The following is an 18,181-nucleotide window of genomic DNA, read 5'->3' as shown; positions in this document are numbered from 1 at the left end:
TGGAACCAATACATGGTATTGATTCTAAGATGGAAGGTAAGGGTTTAAAAAAACAACAGGAAAATAAGCACAAAACTCTGTTTCTGTCTGTCTTTCTCTCTTCCCATTTTGAAAGATTTGTGATTTTCATCAATGTGGGTACTCTTTCCACTAATGAAAACTATCCTCTTTAAGAATTGTGGTACCCAAAAAATTTATGAACTGGTACCAAGCCTGGTAATGAGCATCTCTTAATTTAACCTAGTCCTCAGAGTTCTTCCTAAGACTTTCTTGTGGTCCACTGACCTAGTCATTTGGAACCCTGGCTCACCTCCATAGCCCAATGCCACATTAGCATAAGACTTCAGTAGAACACTTGTAATTATGAATAAATAAATATGAGCAACTGGAAATGTACCCAAAATTTTGCCATTAATGAAGTGAATTATCAAAAAAGTATGAAAGGATGAAGGGACAATGACATTTTTTATAACTTTTCAACTTAGGGAAGCTTTCTTAATAAAACAAAGGAGAGAGGTGACCATAGAAGATAAAATCAGTTGATAACATAAAATTGAAAATCTTTTGCTCAGAAACAATCAATGCAAGTAGACTTAGATAGGAAACTTTAAAAAAGCTTAATGTTAAGTTATTTAAGTAATTGAAACAAATATATAAAAATAAAAAGTTATTCACTATTACTCAAACTCTAGGCGGTGACTAGAGATGACATCAAATGAAGATCAGTTAAAAGGCAGAGTGGGAAAAAAAAGAGACAATATGGCATAGTGGTATAGCGCTCACTTAAAAACCAGGAAAACCTGGATATAAATCCTGCCTCTGATAGATACTGGCTGTGTTATCCTAGACAAGTCACTTAACAATGATCACTTTAGAAGATTAATGATGAAGCATGCCTTCTACCTCTTAGCAGAAATGTGATCAAATAGGGGTACAAAATGAAATATACATTTTTCAGACAGGGTCAGTAAGTTGCTTTGCTTTGCTTGACTATACTAATTCATTAACAAAGGGAGGCATTTTATTTGAGATGAAAGATGAAAGAGTTAGTGAGTGGTAATAGAGATGCAAAAAACAAAGGCATCAATAAAATATTAAAAACATACAAAAGCAAAAAAAAAAAAAGCAGAAATAGAAGGCAGCTTGGTTTGACTCAGTGAATTAAGACCCAGGCTTAGAGAGAAGTTCCTGGGTTCAAATCTGGCCTCAGACACTTCCTAGCTGTGTGACCCTGAGCAAGTCACTTAACCTATATTGCCTAGCTCTTACCACCCTTCTGTCTTGGAACCTATACACAGTATTGATTTTAAGACAGAGGGTAAGGCATGTAAAACCCAGTGGAATTACACATCAGCTATGGGAAGGGGGAGGGGTAGGGGAGGGAAAGAATATGATACTTGTAATCAAGGAAAAATGTTCTAAATTGACTAATTAAACAAATTTTTAAAAAAGACAGTAGGTAAGGGTTTAAAAAAAGAAAGCTAAGATAATTTCAGAAAAGTCTACAAATAGGGAAAAAATTACCACCTTATTAAATTTAACATATACTTTAAAAATATCAACTTTAAGTATAAAAGTTCATAGCTATAAGTACAATATTCTTTTTTTTTATTCCTTATATGCTGAAATGTTGTCTATTGATGAATAAGTTTATAACAAAAAATCAGATCAAAACAAATACCCAAATGGTAAACATTTTTTCTTCATCATTTAATTAAGTGAATTATGTTTTAAGTTTTTGAAATATAAGCAAAAATATGTTAGAATATTTTTTCCTTGGCAGATTGGCAGACTCATTGCTTCTTTTTGTGATTTGAAGTACAACCATAGGCCAGTCTATTTTTCAACAAAAACTGAATCAATGAATAAAAATGTAACCTATGTTGCTATGGAAACACAACCCCAGAATTCCATCTACTACTGATGCTTTGGACCTAGGATTTCTAGGAGAACAATTCTGGATGGAGACCACAGTATATGTTTTTCACTCTTCCATCCTGGGATGATGTAGTAATATCTCCTCCTAATGGTTTGCTCCCCAATTGTCTCTCCTGAGAGACTATTATCCTGCTGCTGCTGCTGGCAAAGGGATAGGGATGTCTGCTATGGTGATCAGGCTGAGGCAAGACCCAAAAAGAAAAATTGCTATGAATTGAGAATGATTACTAGTGAGTGATATCTCTCTGAGTCCTATGGTAGGGAATGAGAGCAAAATGCAATTAACTGTCCCCACCCTCTCCCCTGACATTTGCATCTATCTACTCCTTTCCTTCCAGGCAAAGGAGAATAAAGCAGTTATTGGATCTTAAAACTACTCAGCACTGACTGCACTAGTCATGAATTCACAATCCTCCTCTTTGGCTTTTGTTCTCTCATTGCTACCATTCATTCTCCCTTTTTTAAAAAAGAAAATAAGAAGCTATTGATCTTTGGTGTGTGGTAAATATTAGCGTTGCTAATAGAATTTTAGGACAATGGGTGATTCTAGGAAGCAAGAGAAAATATTCAATAAGAAGGGGATCTTAGACAGGAATCAAAACATTTTTGCATTGTCCTGTGATAATGTTCCTTAGCCAGTTTACCAGGAGATAATGGGGGAAGGGCAGGGAAGAGGACCTAATTAACTAATGTGAATCATAGGTTCACTTTGGGCAGAGTAGAATAAATTTAGGGAGTCAAACAAAACTTGAGAAAGGAGGTCCTTCACTGATATACATTTACATTTCCCCCTGGTCTACCTATTTTCCTCTGACTTACAAGTGGGTAAGGACTTATAAGACGGATGCACTCAGGGGCAGGTAGATGGCTCAGGGGATAGAGAACCAGGCCTGGAGACATGAGGTTCTAGGTTCAAATCTGGCTCAAATACTTATTAGCTGTGTGACCTTGGGCAAGTCACTTAATTCCAAATGCCTAGCCTTGCCTACTCTTCTGCTTTGGAATAGATAACAGTATTTATTTTAAGAAGCTACCTCCTGATCTCAGTATACTGGTCACAAAAGAACATTTCCTCATTGTCATTGTTTATTAGAAACCAATCATGTGTCACAGCTACTCAGGGAAAGGACTGGGTAAGGATTTTTTTTAAAAAAGAGAAATTATCTCAAATTCCCCTTACCTTATTATCATTATATATATACACATTTATCTATTATCCATCTATTGAGATTACATGTGAATTCATCTGTACCATGTTGTAAAAATAAAGATAATCAGTGCAATGTAATAAAAAGGATAAGGGATTGGAGTAAGAAGAGTTGGGTTTGAATCCTGGTCTTATACTTTCTACTACCTGAATGATTTAGGCAAGTCACATCATTTCTTCATTAAGTGGGTATGTTATAAATCTTCCTTCAAGTTCAAAATCTATGATTCTCTGAGATAAGAGAATGCCACTTTATCATCTTTCTAGGGACTCAAATGATATGATTCTATGTCCTTTCAACCTCCATTTCATGAAATACTTTCCCTCTCAGGATGCTGAATGCTTCAAAGATATTCTCTTATTATTACCTGCCTTGTCCATATGAGGAATCAGGTGATAAATATTCTTCTCTCTACAGAAAGAGGAAAAGCTCAAAGAGAAGAAATGATTTGGTGAAAGTAATATTGAAAGTCTTCAGTACCACTGAAAAAGGAATACAAGCTTACCTCCTGATCTTGGTATGCTGACCACAAAAGAAAATTTCCTCATTGTCACTGTTTATTAGAAACCAACCATGTGCCACAACTACACAGGGAAAGGACTGGGGATAGTTACAACATGACTGGCGTGCTAACAGGGAAGGTCCCCAGTGGCCACAAAAGATGCTGTTATTATTAGTAACAAGGGAAGAGTCTCATAAGAGACCATTTCAAAGAGCACACAATCAATCAGGACTTTAAGTGCCTACTATGTTTCAATTATTGTTCTAAGTGTTTGGGGATACAAAGACAAAAAATAAAAAAGCTCCTGCTCTCAAGGAGTTTAAATTCTATCAAGGGAAAAAAGCACATAAATATATAGGAAACATATACAGAATAATTACTGTGGAAGAGAGAAATTGGGAAGTATGCAACAAGGCAGAAGCAATAGCTGAGTCATGAGTCAAATGAGAGAGTTCTATTAGGAATGTTACCAGAAGGAGCAGTTGGAAGGAAAGAAACAGACCAACTGAAGGGTTATGTCTTTTAACCTTGGAGACAGAAAGGAGTGGTGGTGCTGGTGACTTTGAAGGCAGAAGAAAGGACAAAAGTCCAGATATCTCTCTGACTTGTTTTGTTGATGATAGTGACTGAACTTCCAGACCTATCAGCCATTTCTCTCAATTGAACTATATTCCAACATCCTCTAATCTAAGACTCACTGTAGATTTAGGGAAATCCCCAACCCTCTTACCTCCAGTCTTTAACCTTTCCTGTCTTCCCCAAATAAACCCCTTACTTAAGATAAAGAAGAGAAAGAGTATTTCATTTGAAACATCATAAACTCAGCCCTGAGTGATTTAGAAAGAAGAAGAAGAAAGGGTTTTATTACAGGCGGGAGACTGAAGGGAAGAAGAGGGAGGAAGGGAGGAAGGTATAGAGGGAGGAGGAAAAGACAGAAGAAATAAGATAACTGCCTGATCTATTAGTTATCAATTACCAATCAATATAGTCTATTATTATTACTTATTACAATTTGGCACCCAGACTGACTGAACTTCACAATCTCTAAAACAACAGCAAAGATGTTCAAACAAATGATCTGTGGGGTAGTTGTGCTGGCAGTCATTACAGGCTATTGGATTTATAATATCTTATATAGCAAAATGACTAACATGATACTAGATTCAGTGGAATACATAAGCAATGTTCATACTCCAGATGCCATTTCAAAAAGAAAACATTCTCTGGAAAATTCTAACACAGATCTATATCATTTACATGACTGCAATATAGCCTTAAGAACATTTACAGATTTGTGATTCCCAAAAATATAGCGCAGATCATAGTGGATACAAACTTGGAGATTCTAATTAAGAACATGTTTGATGAATTTATGAAGGCAAAAGGGCTAGATCAGATAAAGGATAAGGGAAACGGTCAGGCAGATAATGCACTCAAGGAGAAAGACAGAAAGGCCAAGAAAGCAAAATCCAATGTATAGGGCAATGACAGTGACAAGGACACTAAGACAAATAGTGAAGCTGAGAAGATTTTCCCACTCAAAGACATTTCCAAGAATTCAAACACAGCTGGTGTGTTGCATTCAAAGGTTCATAGACAGTTTACTACCCAGGAGTAAGATTCCTTGAAGAAGAGGTTCCCAAAATTTCTCGACAAGCCCTATAAACTCAGAAGGAACTTAAGTGTGCTTTCCGAATTTTTGAACCCAGTTTTCAGGATGTGGAATTTCTTTTGGCATAACTTTTTAGCCCCCATGAACATCGCCAATTCATTGAAAAGACTAGATCAGAAACTTCACTGACAAGTTGGCCTACAGAGGAGCAAAGGGAAGACTTTGATTTCTCTAAACCCATCAGCATGACCTACCTGAGGAAATACAGGGAGGACTTGTTCCAAGCCATAAAAATGTGTTGCTCAAAACCAAATGCATGGGGAAAATTTGGCAGATTGGTGCAAAATAAAGGAGAACATCCAGCTTCTTTTATTGATCGCCTGTCTGAAATGGCTGAATCTATAATGGGGCTTAGAGACAAACACAGAAGAGTCTACATCTCATGTTAGGAGACAATTTTTGAAAGGCTGCACACCACACTAAAAAAACTTTTTCAGACATTATTTTCCAAAATAGGACACAGTCAGTTTAATTGAATTACAGGATATGGCAACTTACATTCATGACAATCATACAGATCAAAGTAAACAGTTGGCAGATTTAAAGGAAAAATTAGAGGAATCACAGAAAAATTTAAGAGATAAGGAGATTGAAGAAATTAAAAAGTTGAATACTGTTAGGACATACACAAAACCTGCTTATAAGCCAAGAACAGTGCAGAGAATTTAGGCAATGTTTTTTCTGCCATAAGACAGGACACCTGATCAAAGACTGTTTTCTAAAAAAAGAAGTATGAAGTTAGTAACAACAAGAGCACAAAAGTAAAATACAATATGCAAAATTGTACGTGCTATGAGCATTGTATGTTGAAATCCACTCAACATGCAACAGATTTGCAACAAATGAAAGAAGCTATAAAATCAGGAGCTAAATCCAAATATTCAGCCATGGTTAGGAGAGAATTGTGAAGCCAGTATTATAATGTATGTAGTTTGGTACATGAAGATAGAATAAATAGTGAAAAAGAGACTGCTGTTAAAATTAGGAGAAAACAGATGAGAAACAGTGAAAAAGAGGTGCAAGAAATTGAATCTGTGAGCAATGACAAATGCAAAAGATCACATGACAGGCAGAGACAAGTAAAACAGTTTGATGCAGAAATTAAAAACATCATTTCTCAAATAACAACAGAGATAGGAGACTTAAGAAAAAAACTGTATGGTAACTACACATGAAAAAAGTAGAAATCAAATCAAAACATACTTGGAGAACTTTTTTCAGTGCAGATTGGGCACAGGGATTGAATTTTGTAAAAGAAAAAGTCAGAAAAATTCATATAAACTCAAGCAGGAGTTAGTGAGAGATATAGAGAAACAAAATTTCAATTCCCTAAAGCTAGATGATTGTAACAGAAAATCAAAGCACAAATTTACTGTTACCAATGAGGATACTGTTAATGAAGATATAAATATTTTGGAAACATTCACAGATTTGCTTAAAATCCCACAAAACTCAGTTAATTCTTCAAACGGCTATATGGCACAGATCTTCTTAGGAAAAAAAAACCATCTAATCTGGATCCTGAAGCTGAAACTTTCCATCCTTCAATGACTGATTTAGACAATACAAAATTTAATGAAAATGAAGCTAACATTACATTTGAAAATAATAATCATATTCAAAGTAATGGAAGTGAAATGAAAGTTGAATTTGAAAAGAGGAATGGAATGAAAGACTTAGCAACTGAAAGAACAGCCAAGGATTTAAATGGCAGAATTGAAACCAATGTTCTAAGTGTCAGAGGGGAGTTTGGCCAAATAAACTTATATGAGATAAACAATAGCTATAATTTAAATTCATTGTCCAATGTAGTAGAGGATATAGTATATTCAACCTCAAATAAAGATCTCATTGGAAATAATTTAAATCAAGAAGATTTGACTGTTTCAACCATACAGCTGGCAGAGGGCAGCAAAGAAAGTAACAATAAACATTTTAGCTACACAGAAGCCAGAACCATATGTATGGATTAAAGTGGGAAAGAAAAACTACAAAGCTCTCTTAAATACTGGTGATTCAAAATCTGTCCTAAAGATATGTCCAGGGGATATCAACATAGATGGTATAGTTTCTGTAGCTGGAGCTATGGGACAGATATAAAAAGTCCCTGAGCTTAAAAGCACTATGGTCAAATTGGGTCCTCTCACCATAGATCATACTTTCCTATTAATTCCCTCATATCCAGATATCCTTTTAGGATGGGATTTTTTTTGTATAAAATTCAAGTGACTTTGAAATGTGAAAAATCTGGGAAAATTTATTTGCATTTACCCAAGAATTCACTAAAACACCACCCATTATTATACTTAGAACAACTAGAAGAAGAACCTGAGAAAATTCAAAGTTTAACATCTATGTATGAAACACCAAAAGATATACCACAAAGGGTGTTTGCAAAACATCAAAATGATGTGGATAGGATCAAGTCAGTGACACCAGTCAGGATTGAGGTTAGGGAAAGAATACTACCTAAGAGACCACAATACAAATTGAGTAAAGAAGCAACAGAAAGAATAATACCTATCATAAATGGTTTGCTAGAACAAGGCATTTTAAGACCTACTGTATCTGAATATAATAGTCCAATTCTAGCTATTAAAAAGAACAAGGTAAATGAAGATGGCACTCCCCCTTGGAGATTTGTCATGGATCTTAGAGCTGTAAATAAATTTATAAGGAAAAGACACACTATCACACCTTCGCCAAATGATATAATAACCCAAATACCTTCAGAAGCTATGTGGTACACAATGTTGGACTTGAGGAACACTTATTTTACCATACCATTGCACATTTTTGCTTTCCAATGGGGACAAACTCAGATGTGCTATACCAGATTAGAGCAAGAATGTTGTGAGTCTGTTTCAATATTTTGTTAACTTCTGCAGAGAGATCTAGCCACCATAACTTTAAAATGTAGCAGATTAATACACTATGTGGATGATTTGCTGCTAGCATCACCTGACCCAAAAACATGTTTGGAGGATTCAAAGAAGTTATTGATAGAGCTTCATAAGAGAGGACATAAAATTTCAAAAAAGAAAATTCAGTGGGTCCTTCCAATAGTAGAATATTTGGAATTTGTCCTGGAGGGGGGGCACCAGGAAAATCTCTAATAAAAGAATATCAGACATATAGAAGCTAGGCATCCCTAGAACTAAGAAAGAACTTAGAGCTTTTCTAGGGATTGCTGGTTTCTCAAGACAATACGTAGTAGGATATTCTCATATTTCCAAATGTTTAACTGATTTGACAAAGAAAGAAATTAAAGAACTGTTGCAGTTGAATAAAGAACATCTCCATTCTTTGTCACAATTGAAAGGAGCTATTCTATCAACTCCAGCTTTGGGAATACCAGATTATAAGAAAGAATTCCACTTGTGTGTTGTAACTGTGAAAAATGTGGTTTGCCAAGACTGTGAATTGCCAAAACTGTAAATGCCCAAAACTGGGAAGATAATTTTTAGTATCTTGATTTAAAAATCTAAAATTAAGTGGTCGCCATGGGAAAATTCCCAAATATGAAAATACCCAAGTCAGCTGGGTTTTATGGATATTTTAATTAAATGAAGGAATTAAGGGAAGGAGAGAGAGAGAGAGAAAAAGAGAAAATAGTAGAAAGGGCCTAGAACAAATGGCCTAGACCCTAAGGCTAAGGGAGAGCAAGTCAGTCTTTATCACTCACCATAAGATTGTCTCAAGCAAGCTCCAGTCCTCCACTGAACTCCTGAACTCCCCAACTGAGTTCAATCCTTCTCCTTTTAAAGAAATTTTCTCTTATCTCATGTCCCCTAAATTTTCACATCTACCAATCACAGTAGATGCTTTTTTTCCCAGGATTGCTCATTCTTAGTTCTTATCTTCTTTTGTTCTCACCTTCTCTGGTTAGATTAAATCCTCTGAGTACTTCACACCTCTTTTGTTAAGCTTGCCTTTTGTAAGTTGCTTGACCTTTTCGGTACTAATTTAACCTTTTAGCATCCTTTTGTATTAGATCTAAAAATAGACCTAGCTTAAGGTTCTAGCTTTACTATAAGTATGAGTTAGGGACTTTTCATTGTTCAGTCAGGAGTTTGCAACTTTATCTTCCCTTAAGGCACTATCCAAGTAGGGTGGAGTAATTTTAAAAGTTCTCAATACATTCCTGATCAAGTACCTCCATTGTTAAAAATGGGGAATAGTTTAATCAAATCTTCTGAAGTAGAGTCTGAGCAGTTTTAAGATTCACAATGTCCATGAAGCTAAAGGCATTGCCTCTGGAATCCTAGCACAGTATTTTGGGTTAAATCCATGGGCCATTGTCTTTTACATTTCTATCCTTGACTCTGTCACATAAAGAATGGTGCATTGTCTCAGGAACATAGTAGCTACAGCTCTGATGGTCAAGAAATCATATGATATAGTACTGGGATGGACATTGCAAATGTATTCTGCACACCAAATAGAAAAACTGCTATGGTCACAGAATATGCATTCATTCACCGATGCAAGAATATCCCAGCATGAAGTCATTCTGTTAGGCAATGATAACATCACAATTCATAGATATGCACCATTGAACCCAGTGACTCTGATTCCTGATTTGCCAATGGGTGGAGAAGAATTACATGATTGTGGTCAAATAGTAGAAATGATGCACAAACCAAATGAATACTTTAAAGATACACCTCTTATCAATCCAGAAATAGTTATACAGAGATGGGTCCTCCTATATTCACAATGGGAGAAAATTCACAGGGGCAGCTGTAGTTGACAATGACAGAACACTTTGGCATGCATCATTGTCAATTCATGTTAGGGCCCAAGGAACAGACCTCAAGGCTCTGCTCATGGCCTTAGAATTAGCTAAAGGAAAAAGAGTTAATATTTTTCTGGACTCATACTATGCTTTCTCCACTGTACATTGCTCATCATACATATGGAAAAACAGAGGGTATAAAACTTCAGCTGGGAAACCAATTGCATATGGCAAATTAATAGACTGTATTATAAATGCTGTAGACTTTCCTAAAGAGGTGGCCATAATCCATTGTTAGGCACATACTCATGGAAAGGACAGAACATCCCTAGGGAATGATAGAGCAGACATAAGATCAAAATACACTGTGAGGTTCGGATCCCACCGTATGCTGAATTTCCTCTGATTGAAAGACATAAACTCACTGAAGCCTACAACAGAGAAGAAATACAGTCATGGAAGGAGCAGCTAGGCACTAAACTAATCAAAGGCATCTGGATTGCTCTCCCTAAAAAGCTGTATCAAAATCTATGCACCATAATTCATTCAAAGGGAAATTACGGAGTGCAAGGGATTTGGGATACCATACAGAGGTTTTGGACAGCACCAGAAATAGCAACAAATGCCATTAGAACTTGTCAGGCATGTGAAACATGCAGAAGGTATAATCAAGGACATTTTAAGAACATAGCATTGGGAGGTAGACCACTCAGATATATTTTCAATGTATTCAAATTGATTATATCAACATGCCTAAAGACAAGGGATACAAATATGCTTTGGTTATTGTGGATAGACTGACAAGATGGGTTGAAGCATGTCCATCCAAGACAAATGACACAGCAACAGTAGTGAGATTTCTATTAAAAGAGATAATACCTAGACATGGCATTCCCGATACCATAGCCTTGTAGGGGGTCCCATTTCATTTCCCAAGTTCTGTAAGAAATCTACAAGAACTTGGGGATTAAATTCAATTATCATTCAGTTTATCGGCCCCAAAGTTCCGGTCAGTTTGAGTGTATGAACAAAGAATTGAAGACACAGATAGGTAAATTCTGTTAAGAAAATTAAAATGGGCAGATGTTATGCCTCTTGCTTTGTTCAACATAAGAACTAGACCTAGGACTGACTTGCATATATCAGCATTTGAAATGCTATATGGTCAGCCACTTTGGCATGGTAGGACAGTAAAGCCACCATACTTGTCCATGTTGAAAGGGGAATGTGTACTTCATGAATATTTAAAACAGATACAACATAGATTAGACAAACTAAGAAAACTGGGCTTGACTATGCAAAGCATATGACTAGATTTTTCATTGCATAAGATAAAACCAGGAGATAAGGTATATGTCAAGAACTTTAATAGAGAATCTCCTACAGAACCAAGATGGATCAGACCAACATCGGTTGTAATGACAACCCCAACATCTATAAAGGTTGCTCAAAAAGATCCATGGTTCCATGCTTCACATGTAAAATTGCATCACAGCCATAACATTGACTAGCTCTAACAAAAATCAATAAAAGTCCCTATAAAAGAAAAACACACACAAGACTACGTATCAACAGAAAGTACAGACAAGAGAACATTGCACATGTTAAAATGATAACAGGAAAGCACTTCTAAAGCAAATACAACAGCTCCAGAAAAAAATGCAGTCAGTAAAACAGAGGGGGAAAAAAAGAAAACATGCATTTAAAAAGATTAGCTCCAAGGAAAAGTTTCTACATAGTCTATATAAAGTCTCTGCAAACAGAGTAACAGCAAAGAAAGTAACAAAGTTATTTCAAATGAAAACACAACTCCATGACCAAACGAACTACATTATATCCAAATACTATCTCCAAGACATAACTAAATACAGCAAACAATAAATCTCCTTGTGAAAAATTCAAACATCAGAAAGATCAGAAATCTTCAGATTCATATTTTTAACATAAATCTAAGAACTTATACATTATGTATATACCCACTCATGAAGATGATCACATGTAAAGCTTACTTCCACACATGAAGAATAACTAATGAATTCTGACAAGCACTCATGAAGAATTCATACCTTATTTCCATGCACAATAAAAATTTTCAATCTTACATACATGCACATGTAAAAACCTTACATGCTTGTATGTTCCTGATTGTTCCAGTATGTTCTTGATTGTTCCAGTATGTTCCTGTATATTAAAGAACATAGGACTACAATCAAGAATGACAACAGACAAAAAGTGACATGCAGAACAGATGAAAAAAGAGATCAAGACACATAGTTTTTACAACCAACATCAAAAGACATGGAAGGACTTTAGAGATTTTGGACTTGTGATCATGATGTTATGTAAGAATGTGACATACATGTTAACACCACATAAATACATACACATGCTACACAGAAATATAATGTAGGAAGAAATCTCATGGCATGAGTAAGTATACAACATATGCATAGTTGCAAAACACAAAATTCACACTGACATATAAATTTCTGTGGAAAATTCAAACAAGGAAATTTCTTTTCTGCATGAGTTTGCACAGAAATAAAGAACAATGTATTATATTTGTACATATGCAAATCTATATAGATGTAACCTATGTACATATGTGAATACTAATGTACTAACAAACTAACTATATTAGAATAATTTATTAATGTTCTAATAACTATAGGGACAGTTTAGAAAAATTTGTTCAAAGCCTTAGGGAAGTAGGTCCAGACATAAAAACTACTTAAATATAGAAGTTATATTGCATTATGATTTTAGGTTAGCAATTGTTAGTAATAGAAAATTTACTTAGTTGAATTTATAGACATTGGGAGATAAGAAAGCTTTTTATTCAAAATATTGTTGAAATTGTTTAAAATTGTTACATGATTTTTTATTATATTCAAAAACCCATGTTCATGTAAAATTCCTATTACCTAAACGATTTTTCTATACTCAAACTTAGCATAGAATTAGATAGAATAGCTAAGATAGATTAGGATTTGTTGTTTTGGGAGGGTAAAGGAATATTTAATATAGTACAGGGTTAATAATTAGATAGTTAGGAATATAACAAAATATTATCTAAAATGTAAGTATCATTAAAAAATGCTGTTTGCATTTTTTCCAAGACAAAAAGGGAGGATTTGTGGAATAGAGAAATTGGGAAGCATGCAAAAAGACAGAAACAATAGCTGAGTGATGACCTATCAGTCAAACTGGAGGGTTCGATTTGGAATGTTACAGGAAGGAGCAGTTGGAAGGAAAGAAACAGACCAACTGAAGGGTTACATCTTTTAACCTTGGAGACAGAAAGGAGTGGTGGTGCTGATGACTTTGAAGGCAGAAGAAAGGACAAAAGTCCAGATATCTCTCTGACTTGTTTTGTTGATGATAGTGACTGAACTTCCAGACCTATCAGCCATTTCTCTCAATTGAACTATATTCCAACATCCTCTAATCTAAGACTCACTGTAGATTTAGGGAAATCCCCAACCCTCTTACCTCCAGTCTTTATCCTTTCCTGTCTTCCCCAAATAAACCCCTTACTTAAGATAAAGAAGAGAAAGAGTATTTCTCTCACTCAGCCCTGAGTGATTTAGATTTAGAAAGAAGAAAAGGGTTCTATTACAGGCGGGAGACTGAAGGGAAGAAGAGGGAGGAAGGGAAGTATAGAGGGAGGAGGAAAAGACAGAAGAAATAAGATAATTGCCTGATCTATTAGTTATCAATTATAATCAATATAGTCTATTATTATTACTTACTACATTACAAGGTGATGGGTGTAAGCAGCTCTGGGATATCAGAAAAAGTTTTGAAGAGAAAGTGGCAATTGAAGTGTTTTGAAGGAAACAAAGGATTCTTTGAGGCATAGATGGGATTATACACCAAGTCTAAGGAAAGCCAGTGCAAAGATGTTAAGTTGAGAAATGGGAGTATCTTCTTTGAAGAATAACAAGAAATGGTGGCAAAAAATTGGAAAATGAGGGGGTGGCCATCAATCGGGGAATGGCTGAACAAATTTTGGTGATGGAATACTACTGTGCTGAAAGGAATGATGAACTGGATGAATTCCATGTGAACTTGAAAGACCTCCAGGTACTGATGCAGAGCTAAAGGAGCAGAACCAGGAGAACCTTGTACAAAGAGACTGGTAGATTATGGCACAGTCAAATATAATAGACTTTTCTACTAGTAGCAATGCAATGACACAGGATAATCCAGAGGAATTTATGAGAAAGAATGCTATCCACATCCAGAGAAAGAAACATGGGAGCAGAAAGGCAGAAGAAAAACATATGATCACATAGCTTGATGGGGATGTGACTAGGGTTTTAATGTTAAAAGATCACTCTATTACAAATATGAATAACATGGAAATGGGTTTTGAACAATACATGTATAATTCAGTGGAATTGCTTTCAGCCCTGGGAGGGGGGGAGGGAAAAAGGGTGAGGAAAATCATGAATCATGTAACCATGGAAAATATTCTAAATAAAAAAAAGAATAACAAGAAGCATAATTACCTGCATGCATGAATGGATGGATGAACAAAGCATTTATTAAGCTCTTACTATTGTGCAAGTTCCTATGATAAATGCTGGGGGTGGGGGGTGTTAATAAACAAAAGATAGCATCTCTCCTCAAAGAGGTAATATTCTAATAAGGGAAGACAACACATAAGAGGTTTCAGCTGCAAGTCAGAATGAAAGAGTCAGTGGTCCTTAGGGTAAAATGACAAAGCAGACATTTCTTTGATGTTATTTCATTGATAAAGCCATATCTATTTCTGATGTTGAATAATTTTAAAGTATTAGGATGTTGGTGGCTAGAATTTCCTTTTTCAGGTCAAGAGCAGCTGTGGCTACTGGAGAAGTCAAATCTCCACAGGGGTGCCCCCCTAGACAATTGTTGCAGTTGCTGGGCTGGTAACAGTGCCGGTACTCTGGAGGTGCTGTTTTCCCTGGGACTCTTGGACATGATTATTTGTCTGAAAATGACAGTTGGTGGGTGGTTAATGTTGGTGCTTTGGGAGATGGCAGGTCCCTTCTCTACTAGGGTTGAGGGTAAGAACAGTGGTTTGGGGTGTATTTTTAGAGATAGAGGTAAAAATTGCACACTCAATGTTACTTTGTATTCAAATGGAAGAGTCATTGTGGAATAGAGAGAGAACTGACTCGAGTCAGGAAGCCAGGAGTTCAAGTTATAATTCTGATAGCTATTGACTGTGTAATCCTGAGCAGGTAACTTCTCATGGTATTAAATAGGCAACTATACTATAATAAATTGCAGAGAAGGTATCACTCTGCATTGGGAAAGGAAGCTTATTTGGGTGAAAGTTTCCTACACTAATGAAATCAGAGATTCATTATCTATGTCTGTGAAAATAATTATGCCAGAGGCATATAGAATTGCAAAATAATAAGACAATGGTATCCATACAGCACAAACAACAACAATGGGTATGTTCCTTTTATTTTTTTTTTGCTTTTTGCAGTTCATTCAAGGAGTCAGTTTGCAAAGTCATAGATGTTCAGTCAAGGAGAGTTCAACATCCAAAAACAAAGATCAGATTATGTACCTATATTGTATATCTAAATCTTGATATTCGGACATAGCAAAACTTAAATGGATATTATGAAATATCAATGTGAAAAAGACATTGATTGTACTTCAAATATTTATTGCTTCTTTTCCCTGGTGCCTAAGTACCTATATCTATTCTATATAATTCAAATGAAACCATTCATATGTTAAGAAAATGTGAATAAATACTTAAAGAGAATTATTTTGTCCAATTAAAACAGAAAGATCTCACAGATATAGTTGTTACATAGAAGATGTCAGGACCATCTTGTTTGGATAAGATGACAAATGGTAAGATCTCTACTGAGATATAAACATAGATCCTGAAATGTTTAAAAGTACTGAAATATTTCAAAAATTAAGTTTACTCATACATTAATCCTTTATGAACACCATACTTATTTTCAGTGGTGATCTTAACATAGTAAAATCATGCTGTTTTTTTAGATCATATTTCCTATTCCATATATGTCCTTCTATTACTCTCAAATTGTTTCTTTCATTTTTCATATCTTTTCAAATAGCCTGGAAATAAGTATCTCAAAGGCATCCAATTTTATTTTCTCTTTCCTGTAAAATTCAGGGGATATAAACACTATAAAAGATTTGGGGAATTTGGGGAAAAGAAATGAAGGGTGTGGTTAAAAGACTTGAAAATGGTCAAATGTAAGACTAAAAATATTAAAACATTTATAGATTATAGAATACAATACTTCCTTACTTCTTTTTATATTTTATTGTTTTTGCCCCAATCTGTCTCACTTCTAATAAGTACTGATCCAAGTACTGTACAAAGTCTAGTTTGGCTACTTTCTACCTGGATGACCTTTGTTAGATTTGCTTTTGTACTTCTAAACCTGCATTTTCTAATTTTCAGATTGAAGGGATTGGATTAGATGTCCAATAAGGTTTTTTTTCCAGCTCCAAATTTACGATCAATATGCATTTATTGAGTCCCTACTATATACTGAAGAGTGTGTACTAGGAGCTAAGAGAAATTAAAAAACATAAGAACTCAAAAGAACTTGTAGTCAATTGGAAAGATGAGTCATGTACAGGAAAAAAAAACAGTGCAAGGAAATATATAGTGTGCACAAACTAATGGTACAGGCAGTGAATAATTTTATGGTTGGAGGTACTAAAAGCTCAATAGGCAGAGGAAGATTTTAGGCAAGGCTAACAGCATATACAAAGATTTGTAGATGGGTATTTGTATGGTGTGTGGAGAAGTGTGAGAAGACCAGCTTTACTGGAAGAATTCATTTCAGAGAGCAGTGATAATTAAGGGCAGATAGAAAAAGTAGAATCAAACAAAGGAAAACCTTGAGTGACAGGGCTAAGGAATAAGCTTTATTCTACAGGAAAATGAGAACAATATCTCTTTTGTTGTTGGATAGTAGAAACAGAATCAGGCCTAGATAAATATAAAGTAATTTATAAAATTTTATGGAAAGATGGTATATAAGCATTATGCTTTATAAAACAGCAAGAAGGGGAGAGAAAAACAAAGCTTGACAAAAGACTCAAATAAGTCAGATCATCACAAGAGGTTTTAAGTTAAGTTAAAAACTAGGAGGGAAAAAGACAAAATGTAGAGATCTATCAAAATTTCTATGATAAATTCTTTTTTCTCTGTTAATGACAGTGGAGCCATCACATTTACATTCCAACAACACTGTTTCTGATATGTTGCATGAAAAAGAAATGGCAATACAGAAAACAAAGATGAAAATAGTAGCTTGAAATGATCCCATGTACACAAAAGTGGCCTGTAGTAAGCGTCAACATAATTGAAGGATTGATTCTCACGATGTCTGAAAGGGGGGAAGATATCAGATGCTTAGAAAAAATGATGGACATTATTACTACCAAAAAAGGCAATTTAAAATATGTTACTATCAACCCTTATGTCCACCATCATATCTTTACAAATAAACAAAAACCTTAAGAATAATCTACACATGTATCAAGGGCATCACTGATGCGTGCATAAGAAGGGTACTGTAAATTATATTCTTCAACACAACATATCTTTACAGACACACAATTAACTGAAAGGTTGTGAGAATACAAGATCCCACTGTGCTTATTTGCTGAGTATTAACAAGCATTGGGGGCAGCTGGGTAGCTCAGTGGACTGAGAACCAGGCCTAGAGATGGGAGGTCCTAGGTTCAAATATGGCCTCAGCCACTTCCTAGCTGTATGACCCGGGGCAAGTCACTTGACCCCCATTGCCTAGCCCTTACTACTCTTCTGCCTTGGAGCCAATACACAGTATTGACTCCAAGACAGAAGGTAAGGGTTTAAAAAAAAAAAGCATTTTATATGGTATAGAAAAAAATCACCTCTCCCAACATTACTTCTCATGCATATGTTAAGATTATACGAGATTCCTTGAAAGAAGTAACTCAGAGATACATTTATATAATGCCTTTTTTATTTTTTAAATTCATAACTCAAAACATCATTTCCATAAACACAGTAAAATGCAAAAAAGAGAATTGTATAAGAAACCATGAGTTTCCATTTCACACTACTCATTTTTTAA

The 18,181-nt window shown here is 35.2% G+C and overlaps 1 protein-coding gene across 1 annotated transcript in view; it reads right to left on the bottom strand.

Moving 5' to 3' along the window:
- The window catches only part of NCOA7 (nuclear receptor coactivator 7), a 226,356-nt gene that overhangs the window by 193,048 nt on the left and 15,127 nt on the right, over nucleotides 1–18,181 (bottom strand). The window lies entirely within an intron of this gene.

The sequence above is a fragment of the Monodelphis domestica genome, chromosome 2 (genome assembly GCF_027887165.1).
Source record: "Monodelphis domestica isolate mMonDom1 chromosome 2, mMonDom1.pri, whole genome shotgun sequence".
NCBI classification, from domain to species: domain Eukaryota; kingdom Metazoa; phylum Chordata; class Mammalia; order Didelphimorphia; family Didelphidae; genus Monodelphis; species Monodelphis domestica.
The sequence above is the reverse complement of the archived record's forward strand: the minus strand, read 5'-3'. Positions and strand labels throughout refer to the sequence as shown.